The sequence below is a fragment of the Accipiter gentilis genome, chromosome 20, assembly GCF_929443795.1.
Source record: "Accipiter gentilis chromosome 20, bAccGen1.1, whole genome shotgun sequence".
Lineage (NCBI taxonomy): Eukaryota > Metazoa > Chordata > Aves > Accipitriformes > Accipitridae > Astur > Astur gentilis.
This window is the reverse complement of record NC_064899.1, coordinates 1,793,133-1,809,665: the sequence shown is the minus strand read 5'-3', so window position 1 is coordinate 1,809,665 and position 16,533 is coordinate 1,793,133. Positions and strand designations below refer to the sequence as shown.

At 42.8% G+C, this 16,533-nt stretch overlaps 1 protein-coding gene across 2 annotated transcripts in view; it reads left to right on the top strand.

Moving 5' to 3' along the window:
• Nucleotides 1-16,533, top strand: part of SNRNP48 (small nuclear ribonucleoprotein U11/U12 subunit 48) — a 46,496-nt gene that overhangs the window by 11,901 nt on the left and 18,062 nt on the right. For both annotated transcript variants that reach the window (XM_049823936.1, XM_049823937.1), the window contains one exon: nt 6,715-6,902. The gene's annotated coding sequence lies outside the window, so the exon portion shown is untranslated. The remainder of the gene's footprint in view (nt 1-6,714; nt 6,903-16,533) is intronic.

The following is a 16,533-nucleotide window of genomic DNA, read 5'->3' as shown; positions in this document are numbered from 1 at the left end:
TGCAGGTTCGGGTTTTCAAAGCTGTCTCAAGCTGATCTTTAAAAGCCTTTTAGAAAAAGTGCTTTTACAAAAAACAAGTCAGCACAAACTGAAGTTCAGGGAAAATATTCTTAGACGTGTCATGGGGGAGTTTCAGCCTCACCCTGTCACTGGACGCAGGCTTTAAAGTTGCCACTGCTATTTCAGTGTCTGCAAACCTTGCCTGCCCCATTCCCACAAGCCCTCTGCTTTAGTTCTGTCCCTGTAAAATGAAATAGTAGCACTTTCTTTCTGCAGTTTTTCCTGTGGTTTGCCTTTTTGGCCTGTAAGCTCTTCAGACCAGAGTCTCTGTCTTAAACATACTGCCTGGCTTGTCTGGACCCCTGCGTGATTCCAGAAACTTGCTGTAGCTTCGCTACAAGAAATTTATATAACATTATTATAGGGTCTTTGATCAGCATTTCGCAACATAATGAAAGAAAAATACGTTTAGGAAGAGGAGCGTATCTCGTAGGAATGATCATTCGTTTGACCTTAATCTGTCATTGGCAAAGCTTCCAGGCTGCACTGTATTAGCAGATGGATAATCGGCTCCAGCTGAAATTACTTGCACAGTTAAGTAGTTTATTTTCTCATTTTCCTACAGTGAGAGTCTCTAAGAACAGGGCTGGCGTATAAGCGCTCACGTACGTTCCTGCATAAACGTGTTGGGCTCATCATTTGGAGTGTTTGAGGGGGAAGCTGAGGTGTTACCATCTCTTCTCCAGTGCTTTCTGCAAGGAACAAAAGCTGGAGGCAGGTCACTGTTGTTTTCCTTTGGCAAGGGGAAGTCTGGCACAAAAGTGCAGCACCTCATTTGGGACCCATTCCAAAGGACAGGGGGAGGGAGGTTTTTCACAGACTTCACTGGATTTCGGATCTTCTTCAGGGTTTTTTTCTTAGAATAGCTTGCAAAGCTTCTCTGTATTGAGCTTTTCAGTGATGTCTGTGTGCCATGTAGAGAGAAAGTAATTAAAAGAGAACGTTTACCATAGCAGTAAACAAAATTAGAAAATCACAAGATTCAGAGGAAATAGGATTCAGGTGATAAAACCAGAGAAAACAGTAGAATGAACACTCATTTTGCATGCATACAATCTTATTGTCTACAACTTTGGTTAACAGGTTATGGAGAGCTCTTACAAAGATTTTCATAAAAGTGTAAGCAACATGAAATCCAAAAATTATCAATGCTGCTAATTACACAACTTCTGATGGCTTTGACATCTCTGCAAAGGAATTCCTCGCACCATGACTGGATCAGATTTGCACAGTTTTTGTCAAGATGACTACTCCCCTAAATGATTCAAATATTACTAGAGCAGAATTAAGTGATGTGCAATTCCTGTCAGTGTCCCGAAAATAGTCTCTCATTTGAATGCGAAGATGCAGAGGGTTAGTGATTGTAACTTAAAACAATGTAAGCAAATCATGCACAAACTAAGAGGTGCATCCAAGAGTTTTGTTAAGGAATAATGCATTTAGTTACTCTGGAATGACATAAAGAAATTTGCATCAGATGAATAATAATATAGATGCTCAGTAATGTAGTTACAGAAATGTTAGGGTTTTGGTATGGTAGAAAATTGTCATTTGAAGCTGGCTTCTCTCCTTGGCATATAAACCTGACATAACTGTTACCAATGACATAGGGTAATTTTAATGAAACATAATTGAAAGGAATTGAAAGGCACGTTGGATTTGGAACTCCCATCTCAATTATATTAATTCTGCTTATATTAACCACAGACAAAAGAAATTCATTTAACTATGCTTTATTCCTAACAGAATCATGGGTAAATGACATTCAAAGAAAATTGAAAAGGAAAAGAAGAGCAGTTCCTCTGCTTAAAGTTGTAGAAGCTGAATAGAAAAGAGATTTTTTTGAAAATAAGGAAAAGCTGTAGCAACTAGCGAAATAGTCACAGATTTTGCAAGGATGTTCAGTCATTCCAGATTTTGTGATGTAAAGAAAAATGATTCAGGAACAGACAAGATGAACCCAAGACTGTCGAGACAAATATGGGCTGGTGGTGCTAGTCTTCCAAATTATTTTAATTTATGTATGAGTAGCTACGTTGTGTGCCTTCTTAATATTTAGAAGCTATAAAGTTGTTTGAAGAAACTGTGTTCCTTGGAAAGGCTGCTGTAAATGGAGTTTGCTTACTCTGTTGCTACTCCGTTGTACCCAGTTCTTCATGCACTGGACCTTAGTGTTGGCCTGAGATCCCTAGAAGAAGGGATTGCCCTTAGAGCTGTTTGACCATCCCCATTTCAGGTCTGGTTTATAGGTGAGAATAAAGCAATTTACCTTTGGAGTGTATCCAAGCAGGGAACTGTTCTCTCTTCTCCGCTTAAGAGACGATCTTCCAATATCAGCTCTAGTACCTGATGGGGGAAAACATTCCAAGAACCAGAGCAGAGAGTTTCAGTCTGGTGAAGTGTTCTGAAGTTTTGGGTTTGGGTGCATGATCCATCTGTTCCAGTATAGGGCTAAGCCATGCACCAGTTTTTTCCTCGACTCTTTTGGGGTTTTTTAGAAAGGAAACGGGTGCGAAGGCCAGGGGTTGAGAGATGCTCCAGCAAGTCGCTGGTGTGGTTAACTGTGGGAGCAGTATGGTCAGACATCCAGTGGTCAATTTAGAGGCATGTAAAGAAATCTGGGAAGAACTGAATCATCTGGATGTAGAGGAGAATGGAGTAAGCCGTGACATGAAGTCACAAAGAAATACAACGAATGTTGAGTAAAAAAAAGACTTGGGAATTTGCTTTGAGGTTCAATTTTCTCTGATTGCAGATAAGCATGTTTTAGTGAGGGTAGGGCATCTGCAGCATTTCTGCTACTGCTACACAGCACACACAAACCAGCTCCAACAATAGGTGTGAAAAACCTTTCTAGATCGCTTTGTGGCTATAGATGATTGATAAGATCAACAGAGCAGAAGCAGATGGGATACTTTTTATTTAACTTTAGGGAAGCAAACAGCATAGACCATGTCTACAGTAAAAGATTTCACACTGGGACAGGAGAAGGCCAGTGATCTAAATGGCAATGATCTCCCCACATCCACATTGCATGAAGCTTAGGATTTTTACCTGAGATGATGTGTAGTCAGATACAACACAGGGTCCCCAGCATAACCCTACCGTTCCGACACGGAAGCTGGGAGGGAGGCGGGGTGCTCTGCTGTGTCCCCAAGGGCATGAGGTACCTCTGTCTGCACCCGAGAGAATTACGTGGGCTCCATCCACAGCCCGTGGAGTCTTGTGAGGACAGTGGAGACTAGGTGTGACTCCACTTTCCACCGACGGCTTTAGGTGGATCCTACACCTGGCCCAGATAGAGGTACTGCACTGTGGCCACCCAAAATTAAGGAATAAAAACCCTACCTAGCTTTTTAGCAGTTAGCCAGAGTATTGCAGCTCTGCCAGTGACACAGACCTCAGTGGCACAAAAGAGGGATAATGACATGTTTCTTGTACAAATTATTTGGGGGCTGCTGGTGGTCTGAACTATTCAGGATTCATCCAAGGGCAGGGAGAAAAGGTGCTAAAGTATGTGCATGCAAACTGTGAGTGAACGAGAAAGATTGGTGTAATTAGATACTCCCTGTAGAGGCACGTGGGATTTAAATTGTTAAAAAAGGTCATTTTTTTAATCTTCTAGCACCCTTACAGTGTGAAGTCTGCTGTTCCAGTGTAAATAATTGTATTCATAGTTCAGTGGCTGAAACAAGTAAGAAATCATGACATTTTTTTGTTTGTTTTAGGCTGAAGTGTGGGAATGACAAAAATACTTGCAAAAACTATATAAAACTGCATTTTTAGTGGACTTAAAATTTACAGGCAACATTTTCTCAAGTTCTGCTTAGTCCCTGGACTTTGCATAAATCAGCAAGCGCTGGCATTTTCTTAATGTCACTAATGAAATTTTGGCCAAGAGGGTTTCAGCTGACTTTGTTCACTACAGAATTGCACATGGCGTATCCTGAAGGGAATTGCTGCATCACTGTTTGTTTACATTACTCTTTAAGCTGCCATTCCCAGCAAGTGTAATTAGTTGTCCAGTGAACAAGACCTTTCATTACCAACTTTCCTAATGCTTAATCTAGGAATAATTCTCTAGGATGTTTGTTCTATATGGAGTAACCAAAATGTTTCCTTCTCAGTGTGGTGAATAAAGTTGCTGTTGTCAAACGCTGAATGATGAAAGACACAGTTTACCCAAAGGCACTGTTTTGGGGGCATAAATGAGGGAAACTAGACATTGATCTGATGCAATGTTGTTGAGGTTATTGTATGACAAATTTAGCGAAGAACATATTGTTCCAGGCTCTTATAGAATTATATCAGCCAAGGGGCCATCTAAGAAAGTAAAAATCTCTTTCCAGGAGAAAGAAGACCACACTGAGTATTTGATAATAACTGTGCTGTTACCCAAGTGATGGTGATGGAGTAAGCCAAGGTTAATGTAACCTAGCTGAACACACAGCTACTGATGTATACCAGAGGGAGATCTGGGAACACCGCTGGCCACTGTACCGCATTCTGGAGAACAAGAGGAGTGGTATTATGTATTAAATAGTAATATAAAAATTCAAAGCTGAAAATGCCGGAATTTCATTGTGGAACAGAAATTCTATTTGTCAAACAGCTCGGTTGAGGTCTGTGAAGAGAGTAGCTTGGGCTTTCCGTTGTAAGAGCATGTTTTCAGGGCTGGTGGGTGGTGAGTCAGCATGTCCCAGCGGTTAATTAACACTTTAGCTTGAGACCACGACTGAGGTTCACGCTGCAGAGACTTTCTGTGTGGGTATAGGTGGATCGCCTGCTGTTTCTGGACTTCATTTCTCCAGCTATAAACAAGTGAATAATAGCAATTCACAGATGTGTTAAAGGAGAAATGCATTAATGAACGTGACATGCAGAAGCGTCACGGACAAATGACTGAATTGCAAGGCAAGTGGAACACCAATAATGCTGTTTCTACAAACATGATTTTTTTGAATTGGATCCTAACGGCGATGGGATTTCTTCATGGTGTTCCTTACACGTTTAAGTTAAGTAAGCATAATAAAAATCAAACAAACTAACACGTATAAGCAGTTTGAGTCTTCTCTTTTTTTAACTCTGTTCTCAAGAAAGTGACTGACAATTCAGTATTAACCTGGTCATCACAGCCTTTCATGAGAGACAAGAGCTTAATTTCTGCTTTAATGAAGAAGCAAAAAAATGTTTTTTGTCAAATCATCTTAAAACACTATACAGAGGAAAAAAGCCATATAAACAGCTATGGTTCTTTGTTCCTTGGCAGAATACCTGGAATGTGAAGGGAAATGGCTTTTATAATAGAAGAATGTGTTACAGGATAAGTCTTTGCAAGCAATTACGTTCTTTCACAGCAATGCTTTCAAGAAAGATAATCTGATGATCATTCTTTTGGTCAGGAGCCTCTTCTTAATTAAATACCCTAAGGATAGCTCTAAAAGAGAAAACATGTAGCTCACTTGGTTTTAATGGCTGTCAGTAAACCCTGAATGATTCTGGTGGTCAAAGAAGCTGAATTTGTGAATAAATCCTAACGCATCCCAGCCTGGGATGGGCAGAAGGGTTATAAAGTGAGTTAAGGAGACCCTCTCTGCTGCACAGACCTCTGGAGGCTGAGGAAATACCCATACCTGCTTGCCCTGCCCCTACGCTCCCCTATAGGCATCTGCTATATGACGCTTTCAGATAGACCATTGGTCTGACGCAGTGCAGCTATTCTTACACTGCGATCTTTAAACTACCAAGAGTCTCACCTTTTGCATACCCAGATGTCTTTTGGGTCCCAAACACAAAGAGAGTTTAAGCACGTTCTCCTGCAATGTTTATGCACGGCTCTGACGATGGGCAGTTGAACGTATCGGGGACACCAATCAGTGATTGAGGCTGCCTACATCTCAAATACGTAAGGGAGCCTGAAATGTGTGTGTGTATATATATATATTAGACTTACATATATATATAAAAAATACATTTACATATATATATATATATGATACATTTTTAGGTTATTCACACAGATTAAACGCATACTTAAGACAGAGCACACAAAGGTCTCTAGGAACAAGCGCCTGGAGATTTTAGCAAGATACTCTTGGGTGCAGACCACAGAGGCAGCTGTTCGGGCAGCAGTCTCTGCGTTCTGCTTTGGGAGCTTCTGGACCTTTGGGGGACAAGGTCCCAGGACCATTGGGTACGCATGGGAACCCTCTGAGAAACTGGAGGGTGCCTGCTGCTGCCAGGCAAGGAACAGGGAAGGGGAACCACCAGGGTATGGGGCCAAGGAAGCTCTAGTAGCTTCTAACGAGCATGATTAGCTGCCTGCAGCCCTTGTTGCAGCTGCCTCCAATTAGGGCGGTGGTGGGGTGAAGTACCCTTTAGCCGGTGCTCAGGAGAGGACTATAAAAGAGCCGTGGCCCAAAGCATAGCTCCTAGAGGTGGTGGGTTGTGCAGGAGTGTGAAGAAGGGGACCTTGGTTGGATTTGTGTTGTTGTGATAGTCTTGGTTATGGGGGTGACATGCCACGGGGCAGTCTGCCCAGCTGTCCCTGCTAGGGCAGGGGCTTTGGTGCAGGCTGAGGTCTGGGCAGCAGATGCAGCCCTCCAAGTCCTGGGCTGCAGGGAGTACCTGGGGCTTCTCTCTGATGTCCTGCAGGATGCTTGCCATCTTGGAGGAACTGTGCTGCCAAGTGGAGGAGCTACAGGAGGAAGGGAGCAAGCTGCGCAGCATCAGAGAGGATGGAAGGAGAGATAAATGGGGACTTCTCCAAGACGCAGCAGCTTGAAGAACCCCACACCGCAACTGCAGCAGAGAAATAGGCAGTGTCCACCCCTAGTATTAAGGTAAGTGCAGCTGCTGGGGAATGGGAAGGACGGAAGTTGGTGACCTCTGGCACCAAGAGGGAGACTCCTGCCCCATGTAAGGGCTTACAACTGCAAAATACGTTCACCACCCTCAAAGCTGAAGAGGAGCCAGATATGCCTTCAAGCAAAGGATTGGGTCCACCTGACCCTAAACCATGTAAGACCACCTGGAAGAAATGGTGAGTCCATGCAAACAGGTGACTCCTTGCTGCAGGGGACAGAGGCACCCATCTCTTGACCTGACCCATCATCTAGAACCAGATTATCTCCAGAGGTCCCTTCCAACCTTAACCCTTCTGTGATTCTTCCCGTTACTTGCCATCAGAAAGCCCTGCGGCAGACTAGAAATGTATTAAACATTACTGTGGTATTTCATGTTTTGATTTCACTTCAAATTTTTGACTGCATCAGAACAGTAAATTTGCAGTGTGCTACCTTGAGACAATTCTCTAATGAGAATAGTCTCATTACAGATGGAGCCATCTGAGCCTGTTAGTTGCACAGAGAAGAGTGTGTCTGAAAAACAGTCCTTAGAGCATTAAAAACACCCTTTGCCTGACTACATCACAAGCTGAGAGACTAACACAGAGGTGTAGCCTCCCATGTAATGTGCTATAGATGGCCCCATTGCATCACATGAGCAGCCACTCAGCAGCCCCAGTGGTTTGGCCTTCGTTAGAGTGATAATCCTAAAAATAGAGTTGGCCATATTGTCAATGGTACAGTGAGTTTACTTTAATTTGGGGCTGACACATAGGCTCAACATCAGCAAACAGAGCCAAGTTGGGAAAATATACTTCACTCAGAAGCAAAAATTACAGAATTTTATCTGTTTTAAATTTAACTTTGTGTCATTATGCTCCAAACATTTTCTAAAGAGGAAAGAAATAGTACTTGGGTCTTATCTTCCATTGAAGATTTCTTTTGTTTACAGGTATTGATGAAATAATCCCCACAGTAAATAAGATGTACTCAGTTTCTTTGAGGAAAGTGAAGCAACTAACAGCATAATGAGCTCCCCCAGGGCACACAATATATTTATGATCCACTTAGACCACTTAGAAATACAGATAAGACCTTTCCATTAGCTACAAGCCCTCCTTTCCTGAAAGCTCCTTGAGAAAATAACATCTGGATTAGGAACCAAGAAATTCTTTACCAGAGTGACATTTGTAGTGCAGAAGCAGACAAGGTTTGAATGTGTCTAATAAGCTAATGGGTGAATCTCCATTTCTCCTGATCTTTGATGTATTAAAACAATTGACATGAGGTTTCTGATTAAAGAGAGTATTTCAGCAGGTACTTATTAATCAAGTCCATTGTTTTTACTAAGCTTGAACAAGTGTTCTGATCATGTGCAGTTAACATGCTTTTAGTTACAAACAACATATAAACCTTAATTCAGGATACTATTGAAAAGGTAACTAAATAATGTATAGGTCCATCTCGAACCTTGTGAGTAACAGTTTATTTTTACTGTTCAAGTATGCTATTTGTTTACTGGTAACAGATTCTAAGAGTGATCAGGATTTAACCTACAGTGTTAAGAAAAAGATTTATTACAACCAGCCACATCCTGAAAATGGTCACAACCAGCAGGCTGACAGTCAAATTGGACATCTGGCTGAACTGCTGTAGTACTGCCATATTGCTAATGACCAATTTCCACAGCAGTGAGGTTTTTTTCTGGTGCTGTTAACTTTTCCCTTGATCCTTTCATAGGACTCTGGTTGTCTTTTAGGCACAGTACTGTTTTGCTAATGTATGCTTAACAGTCTATAATGGCTGTGTAAAGCATTTTTTCCTTTCTATAATTTTTAAAATAAGTTTAGGAGTAGAATACAGTTCATTGGATTAGAAAATGCATTTATGTCCAGCTTGGGTATAAACTGCTCCTGGGGGCCTCAGTACTTATCTGTTTCAAACCACAGGTTTCTCTTTGAAAGGCAGTCTGTTGCCTAATCCATCCTTTTACTCTGTGTTGGACTTGAACACTGATGCTCACAGAGTCAACAGTGCTCTTCCATGGGGAGACAGTTGCTCTAAATTTTAGAGACATGGTCTTTTCCCAGCAAAGGCACAAGATAGGGGTCTGCTTGTGCTGATCAAGGAAGACTTATGAAAAAGGTCTGGGAGAGTAAAAAAATTCTGATCAATTCTAACTGTTTTAAAATCAGAGCAGGTGCTGGAAGGATCAGATGGGAGAGATGTCAGCAGGTAGGATGCAGAGCTGCAATTCCATGCCCCCCTAAACATGCTCTTGCTTTACCTGTCCATTTTGCTGACTATCACCTGTATGATGTGGTGTCCCTGTTTTGCTCCAAGGGCAGCCCAGGCTCAGGCACCTGCTGAAAGTAGGTTCCTGCTACATGCAAACATATTTTCTTGAGGTTTTTGGTTTCTTTTTTTAAATGAGGACAGGTGCAATCCCAAACTGGCTGTGTGAGGGTCCCTACATCCCTCTAAATCTATTCCTGTTAAGGACCCTAGAGCCATCTTGCGTGATGTTACAGCAAGGGCTGCTGGTGGTAGGTTCGGGTGAGAGACATGCAGCCGTACCTGTTGCCATTCCCCCAATTCTGCAGGGGAGCTTGCTTGAAAGGTTGTTCAAGGGATTGTAGTGCAGGTGCAAGCTTTCCCTCTGCTGTGCTTGGGGGGGGGGGGGGGGGGGGGGGCAGGAATAAAAAGCCAAAATGCATGCTGAAATGTGGACTTGTGTCCCAGGTCTGGACATCTGGGAAGATGAGGGCTCTGGTCAGGATGGTAGTGCGCTCAGATGTGAAGAGGTGAAGGTGAGAGCACTGCACTGCACCGAGACCCACAAGCAACATCCGTGGCAGTCACTAAAAGAGGTCAAGTCCTGGTTTTTGAGCCTAACTGACATGGTCCAGTGTGTGTGCATACAGTTCTTCCCTCCCACCTCCCAAACCCACGTGGCTGCATCCAGGCTGTTGATGGGATCAGTCTCCCACTTGCCTCTCCAGTGCATGGGAGCTCTTTTGCTGGCGCAGGTGAGCGATGTGCTGGGGATGGCGCTCTGCGGGATGGTGGCAGGGCTGGTGCCCAGGGCCAAGTGGGTGACAGCTCTAGCAGCTGGGGACACTGAATCTGCATGGAGCTGGCATAGGAGCCTGGAGCAGTCAGCTGCAGAAGACCAAGCAAAATGGGTTGATGAGGTGAATTAAATTGCTTGTTAAATAATTAACCTCCCCCTAAGAAAGTGCCTTTTAATAAGATGACAAATGCTGGTGTGTTGCTTTTTTACAGTGTTTTAGTGTTTGCCACAGGTTAGGATAGCAAAGGAAAACTCTTCAGTGCCTTCAACAATACAGATGCTTTCTGGGGAAACTTTGGCATAAAGCAAATTGTTAATAATACTATAATATGATCATCAGTAATAATGAGTAGACATAGTAGGCTGTTATTGTGCTGTGCATAGGGCTTTTATTATGCATTGTATATAACTTCTGCTCAAAGGGGCCTCATGTCCTGAAGGATTTAAAGTCTAAGGCTCTAGTCCTGTAACTTACAGCATATGAGTGCATTTCTTAATCTGTATGCAATGCTGACACAGTTGCATGGGAGCAGTTAGTCACAGGACTATGGCATTCCTAGAGCATAACTGAAAATTGCCTAGGAGGACCCAGTGCTCATTTCTTTTAATTTAGCTAATATGCTTTATTTTCTTGTCAAGGCAGCTTTCACTTGAGGAAGAGTAGGGCAGCCCCAACAACCCACTGTGATTGCCAAGTGAATACTGTTGTGATGAGTCCCTGTAAATCCCAGAAAGTCTCTGGGATATACTGGGACTTTTGCTTAACATGGAAATGGTTATTTACAGCCGGCAACCTCCCTGAGTACAGAGAAATGAACAACTTGCCTAAAGTGCCTGTAGTTTCTGCCTTCTGACTGGACAGACAGAAGCCCCTAAAGCACTGATCTTACTAGCAGTCTAAAAATTGTCATTAGGAAACAATTACCATAATTTAGCAGTACCAACTTTACTGCAGGATAAATCTCTAAGAGAAGTCATGAATTTTGTTTGTAGTGGCTAATGTTGGTGAAGGCACAGCACTCTGTTTTCTTTTATGCCAACAGGTCAGTGATAGTGGAAGGGGAATTTTGCCATCTGATTTTTTTGTCTGTTTTTAAAAGTGCCATTGCCATTCTCTGGACTGTCACCACAGTTTGACACCAGCTGAACAAGGGCTCACTTGGAGGGGATGAGGCCAGTGGGGATGGGGCTCCAGACCCTAACCAAAACCAAGGTGCTGGTCCAGCAGTGGTGCCCATGGCCCAGCCTTGGGGTCCTCCAATCTGCTCCCTTGTTCTGCTGCCTCTGAAAACTGCACAGTCGAGTCCCATGTGCACTGTGAGCACTTTCTTTATTTTGGAACGCAGAGCACATGTGCACAAGAAACTTGCTTTCCCAGCTGTGTAGTCAAACAGTTTCTGAAGTGGAAGATCAGAATAAGCCCTTTTTATTGCTGCTGTTGTAGATAGCACCAATTAAAATGGCCCTTGGGAATCCCCATGTTTCATCACTCAGAAGTCCACTCTGACTACTTCTTTTCTTAGACCTCTAAAAGAGTGCCTGGACTTCCACCTCCCTGCCCCCCCCCTACCCCCCCCCCCCCAAAAAAAAACCCCACAACAAAACCAGCTTAACTGGAGTAGCTGGTATTTCCACTGTATCAAGCATTTGATGCAGCTATCATGCCAAAATGAAAATTAGCTGTGTAGGTTTTTCCATTAGTTCTGAATGTGCATAGCTTAAAACATAAAGTGAAGTGTGAGGAGGGAAAATAGCATCTTCATTTGTGGTAGAGTTTTTGTTAATCTATCATGCATTGTAGGGGTTTTTGCTGCTCTGAAGGTGGGTGAGAGGTACCAATACATCTTGGAGCTCTTGACTCTGTTTCTTTTAACACTGGGTATCATAGGACTTCTTCAAAACTGAATTGCTGCCAGCTAACCTAAATTGGGGCTGTGCTTTGAGGAAACCAATTCCCCAGCAAGTGTGGGTGTTGCCTGTTGAGGGATGGCAGTTCTTCCTCTCTGTCCATCTGCCAGCTGCCTCAGCCCACAGCCTGCTATATTCCCAGCTGGGAAATAACGAGCTTCAAAACAAGACAGCAAAACGGTTGAACATATTTTGAAATGGCTAAACCATTACAACAGTGATTTAGAAAAAGCCATCATATTGGTTATCACAGCTTGAAAAGAGCAAAAATCTTTGTATTGGCCTTTGTGCTACTTACAGGTGAGATAATCAATTATTCCAGGGCAAGTTTACCTGCCAACATGACCAGTGAAAAGTACATAAAGCAATACATATAGCAACTTAAACTGTGTGCATTTAGAAGAAAAGGAATAAAGAGTTAAGGTGGTGAGCATGATAAGCAGTTTAGTCTGTCCCTTCATAGTCTTTTCAATAAAAGTGTAGGTATAAAACCATTCTGTTCCCTGTAAAAAAAAAAATCTACATATCAACTGCAATTTACTTTGTGCTATGTGGTGATATGTCGTTTCTCATTCTTTGTCATATATACATTCTCATGCATGTATATATGAAAGAATATTTTTTCTCTCATACCAGCACTTAAGTTATTTGTACTGCTATATACATGGAAGACAAGATCTTGGAATACTACTCATACTGTGCAATATTATACTTTCCCCTCTGCTTTTCTCCTTGTCCTCAGTCCAGCCTGATGTGTGCAATAGCAGCGCTGCTCGCCAAGTCTCACTTTTTGCTACCAAAATATCTCCTTTTCAGTGTGAAAGAGCCAGAGTTCCGCCCTGCATGCAGCAGCATGGGAGGAGTAGACATTGACAGCACTGTAACACAGTGCGTAATGCAGAATCTGACTCATTTGCAAAAGTGATAAGAATATTTATTGACTGTGTTGGTAGTTACAGAGTTGAGCAAGAACTGGAACAAAAGTGTGCTTGCTTTATGGATGCTTGTGGTGGTTTTACTCAGGGCTGCAAGGGGAGGTGTAACCCACCTGCACCTGAAGGAATGCTCCCCAGGGAGTCCCCGTTGGGTCAGGTGGAATTCTCATCCCAGCTGGATCGCTCCCTTCAGCATGCCCTGCTGTCTCTCTGGCTCCACTCTCTGTTTGTCAAGTAAGATTAATTGCAGTCAGATTTTCCTTCCTGCTGCCGAGATTAGAAGGGTAAAGCCAAGCACGTCTGCGAGGGACTCGGGTGGCATGTTGTTAAGAAACAGTCTTGTGGAAATCTCTCTTTAGCAATGCGTGGTCAGGCAGGAACGTCCCTGATCTCCCGTGACCCTTTGCCATTAGGGAACCAAAAGCATAATCCCGTTAGCTAATCTGCGTTGCTGTACCTTTGCATTTTACCTGCACAGTGTTTTGCAGAGCAGCGATGAAACCTGTTGTAGGGGAACACAGCAAAGACCCACGCAGAGGAGCAGCACAGCAATCTTCCTTATTGCCTCCAAATGACGAAGTGTGAAAAGGAGATGGGAGAACTGACAGGGGCCTGCCATAGCATGCTTTTACTGTCTAAAGGCTTTCCATGCAAAAAAAAAAAAAAATTTAAAAATGCCCGGGTGATTTAAAGCATTGCTTTCTTTTCCAACAAGATTCTTCCCTGATGTTGCTCCCAGGTTTCTGTAAGAGAGGAGATTGTTGGTGACTGTGCTTTTCCTCCCTCTCTGAGGATTCTTCTCTTGCACTTAAGGGATTCTCTGACCCCCTTAACACAAGTACAATGATGCTAGTTACCTGGATAATACTGTCTTCTGAAGTTCAAACAGACAGGTATTGAAGATATCGTGCTCTGACCACCAGTGAAAAGCAAGGGTTTCCATGCATAGCCTGAGCTCATGAAGCCTCGTTGTCCCGTCAACACATGGTTTATGGTTGGTCACCACAGAGGTGATGAGAAGTCCAGGATACCACCTGCATGAGCGCAGGAGTAAACATTACTGATGCCAGTTCAGCATTTAGCTAATCTGTACTTACAAGTTTCTAGCACTGGAGTTTCTACAGCCTCTCTGACATCAGTTTATTTCAGATCTCTTCATTTTTGAAGGACAGTGTCTGATCTAGGCACATGCCTCCGGCAGGGGCCTTACAAGTGCTCAACAGAACATAAGAAGTACTTGCAGGATTACTTGTAGGTCTTGTTCACTAGTCTCCTATCCATACGGTCCTGCAGAGTGCTCACCTATTACACAGCAGTCTGCCGCAGGCTTGTGTTAAGTTTATGGTCCACTGTAACCCCCAGAACCTTTTCTTCAACACTTCCTAAGCTATTTGGTCCCAATTTGTGCTTATTAAATTGATTATTCCTGCCCAAGGGTAGTGCTTTGCACTTGTCCTGACAAAATTTCATCCTAATTTTTTTTCTTTGCAATCTGTTTCTCCAATTTGTCAACTTTAAATTCAAATCACGCCTCTGGTGTATTTGGAGGAAGGAGGTAAAACAATGATGTACCAAATATGGTGACTATGGTCACGGAGACCTCACGCCCTTAGGAAACTGGTAAAAAATGCAACAAGAGGAGAATTCAAGACTTGGCACGTTGCGCTGACCATTCTACATTTGCAGGAGGAGGGAGAGGTAGTGACCACAAACTTTGTTCAAAATCCCAAAGTTCATCCTCTGGCACAGTTGGTTGTAGCTGAGTCCTGCTTCTGCCGCCGGCTGTCTGTGCAGCCCGGGGCTCTCCCGAGGACATCGGAACACACAATTTGGCAGGTTGCGCCCAGACGTGCTCCTGCACGGGCTGTCAGTGTGTCTCATCCCATTGATTTGGAATCACTGCAGCTACAAAGAAAGACTTGTTTGAAGCTAAGTGTGCATTTGTTGTTTTGCTGGATCAGGGCCTTAATTGATCTTTAGATGAGGTGTGAATACAGGAATATGAGTAAGATTAACCGCAACCAGATTTTTTTACCTCCTAGTAAGAAGGATAAACCAAGCATTTCTTGGTTTCGCACCTGTATTGGGCTGACAGGACAAAAGGTATGTTAATAAAGGTTCACTGTTGGCACTTAAGCAAACAGCAATGCATGCTTTTCATAAAGGCACTCATAGTAAATATGCAGAATAAGGAGGTTGTACTTTTTAGTCTTGCTTTCAGTAGAAACACCGTCTCATTTACAGGCAGATTTGTATATTTGATAATGATTCCAGTATTTAGCAGCAGCTAATTTGGCCTATTTGTTTGGAAGCTTCTAATAGCTTAGTCTGGTTGAGCTCATTTCAGAGCTTCCCCTAACTATGGGACCATCTGTTATCCAACTCACTTTTTTTTTCGTTGATTGGTTTCACACAGGCCCTTTAGTTCATTTTGAATTAGGGTGGTTTGGAGAAAATCATACTGTAATCTGCAGTTGGTGTTCCCCCCACTCCCCTCAATTAGATGGAAAACAGTCCATGATGAAAAGTGTTGTTTTTGTGTTGAAGCGTTGAATTTACCGGGCTTAGTGGAAAAAGGGTGTAGGGAGATTTTCTCTAAAGCTGGAAGGTTTCTGCAGGTAAGCCTATAAAACCTGCAGAAGAAGGTAATGATTACAAGCCTTTACTGCCATCCTAGGTGACCTCCAGTATTTTTTTCAATTAGAACAGCTAAATATATGGAGACTCTCTTTACTTATACTGTTGACCTTTTATGCATATATGCACATACATTCATACATATGTATGTATATATACACACTGTTGACCTTTTAAATATATACATAAATAATATATAATTTATAAATATACATTATATATGTGTATAATATATATTAAAAAAAAATCTGTCTCATTTCCTTGGGGATTTTCTCTTTAATTTAAAAATCTCTGGCTTCTAACTCATACAGGTCATGAGTGAGGCTGGAGAAGTATAAGGGAAATGAGAGATATTAGAAAATTCCTAGGAGCCTCTTGAAAAATATCTCCAGACAGATGAACCTGGAGGCCTGTTTTTTTTCTGGAAATTGCTGTGTTTGTTGTTTGGTTTTTTTTTAATAATTTCAGACTGAGCAAGAGCTAGAGAATGCTGGACTGGGGAATTGGTACTGTGGGGAAGATTTTTAGAGGCAATAGTTCAGAAACAGAAGACCAATGCCAAACTAGAGGAACCTTGCCTCGCTTACATTGTTATTTTGTCACAACGAGCAGAGTCCTGTGAAATCCTCTGGGCTTTAAACAATTCACATTTCAAACTGAGGTGGGGGGAAGACCAAGGAATAGCTGACAAGTTCTAATAACATCTGTGTTGTCTGAAATAGTGTTGCAATAGGCCAAACCATTGACAAGTACGGGAGAGATCTTAATTTGAGATGTTAATTTTCAAGGCGCAAAAAGTCCACTTGCTGGCTGCAGGAAGCGGGGGTTTTGCAGAATGGCTCATGGCACGGTGCTGCTGTGGGATTTGCCTGAGCGCAGCCGTTCTGCCTGTCCCGTGGTGCCTTCAGTCCGAGTTTGGCACAAGCTCCTCCAGCTGAAACCTTCTCATATCTCTTTCATAGCCCTAGAGAGGAAAAATGCAGGCAAAATGCAAATGTCAGCCTGGAAGCGTTTCCATTTTGGCTGGGAGCTGGGCACTGCCTGGCCCAGGCAGGCTGGGAGAGCTGCTATGTCT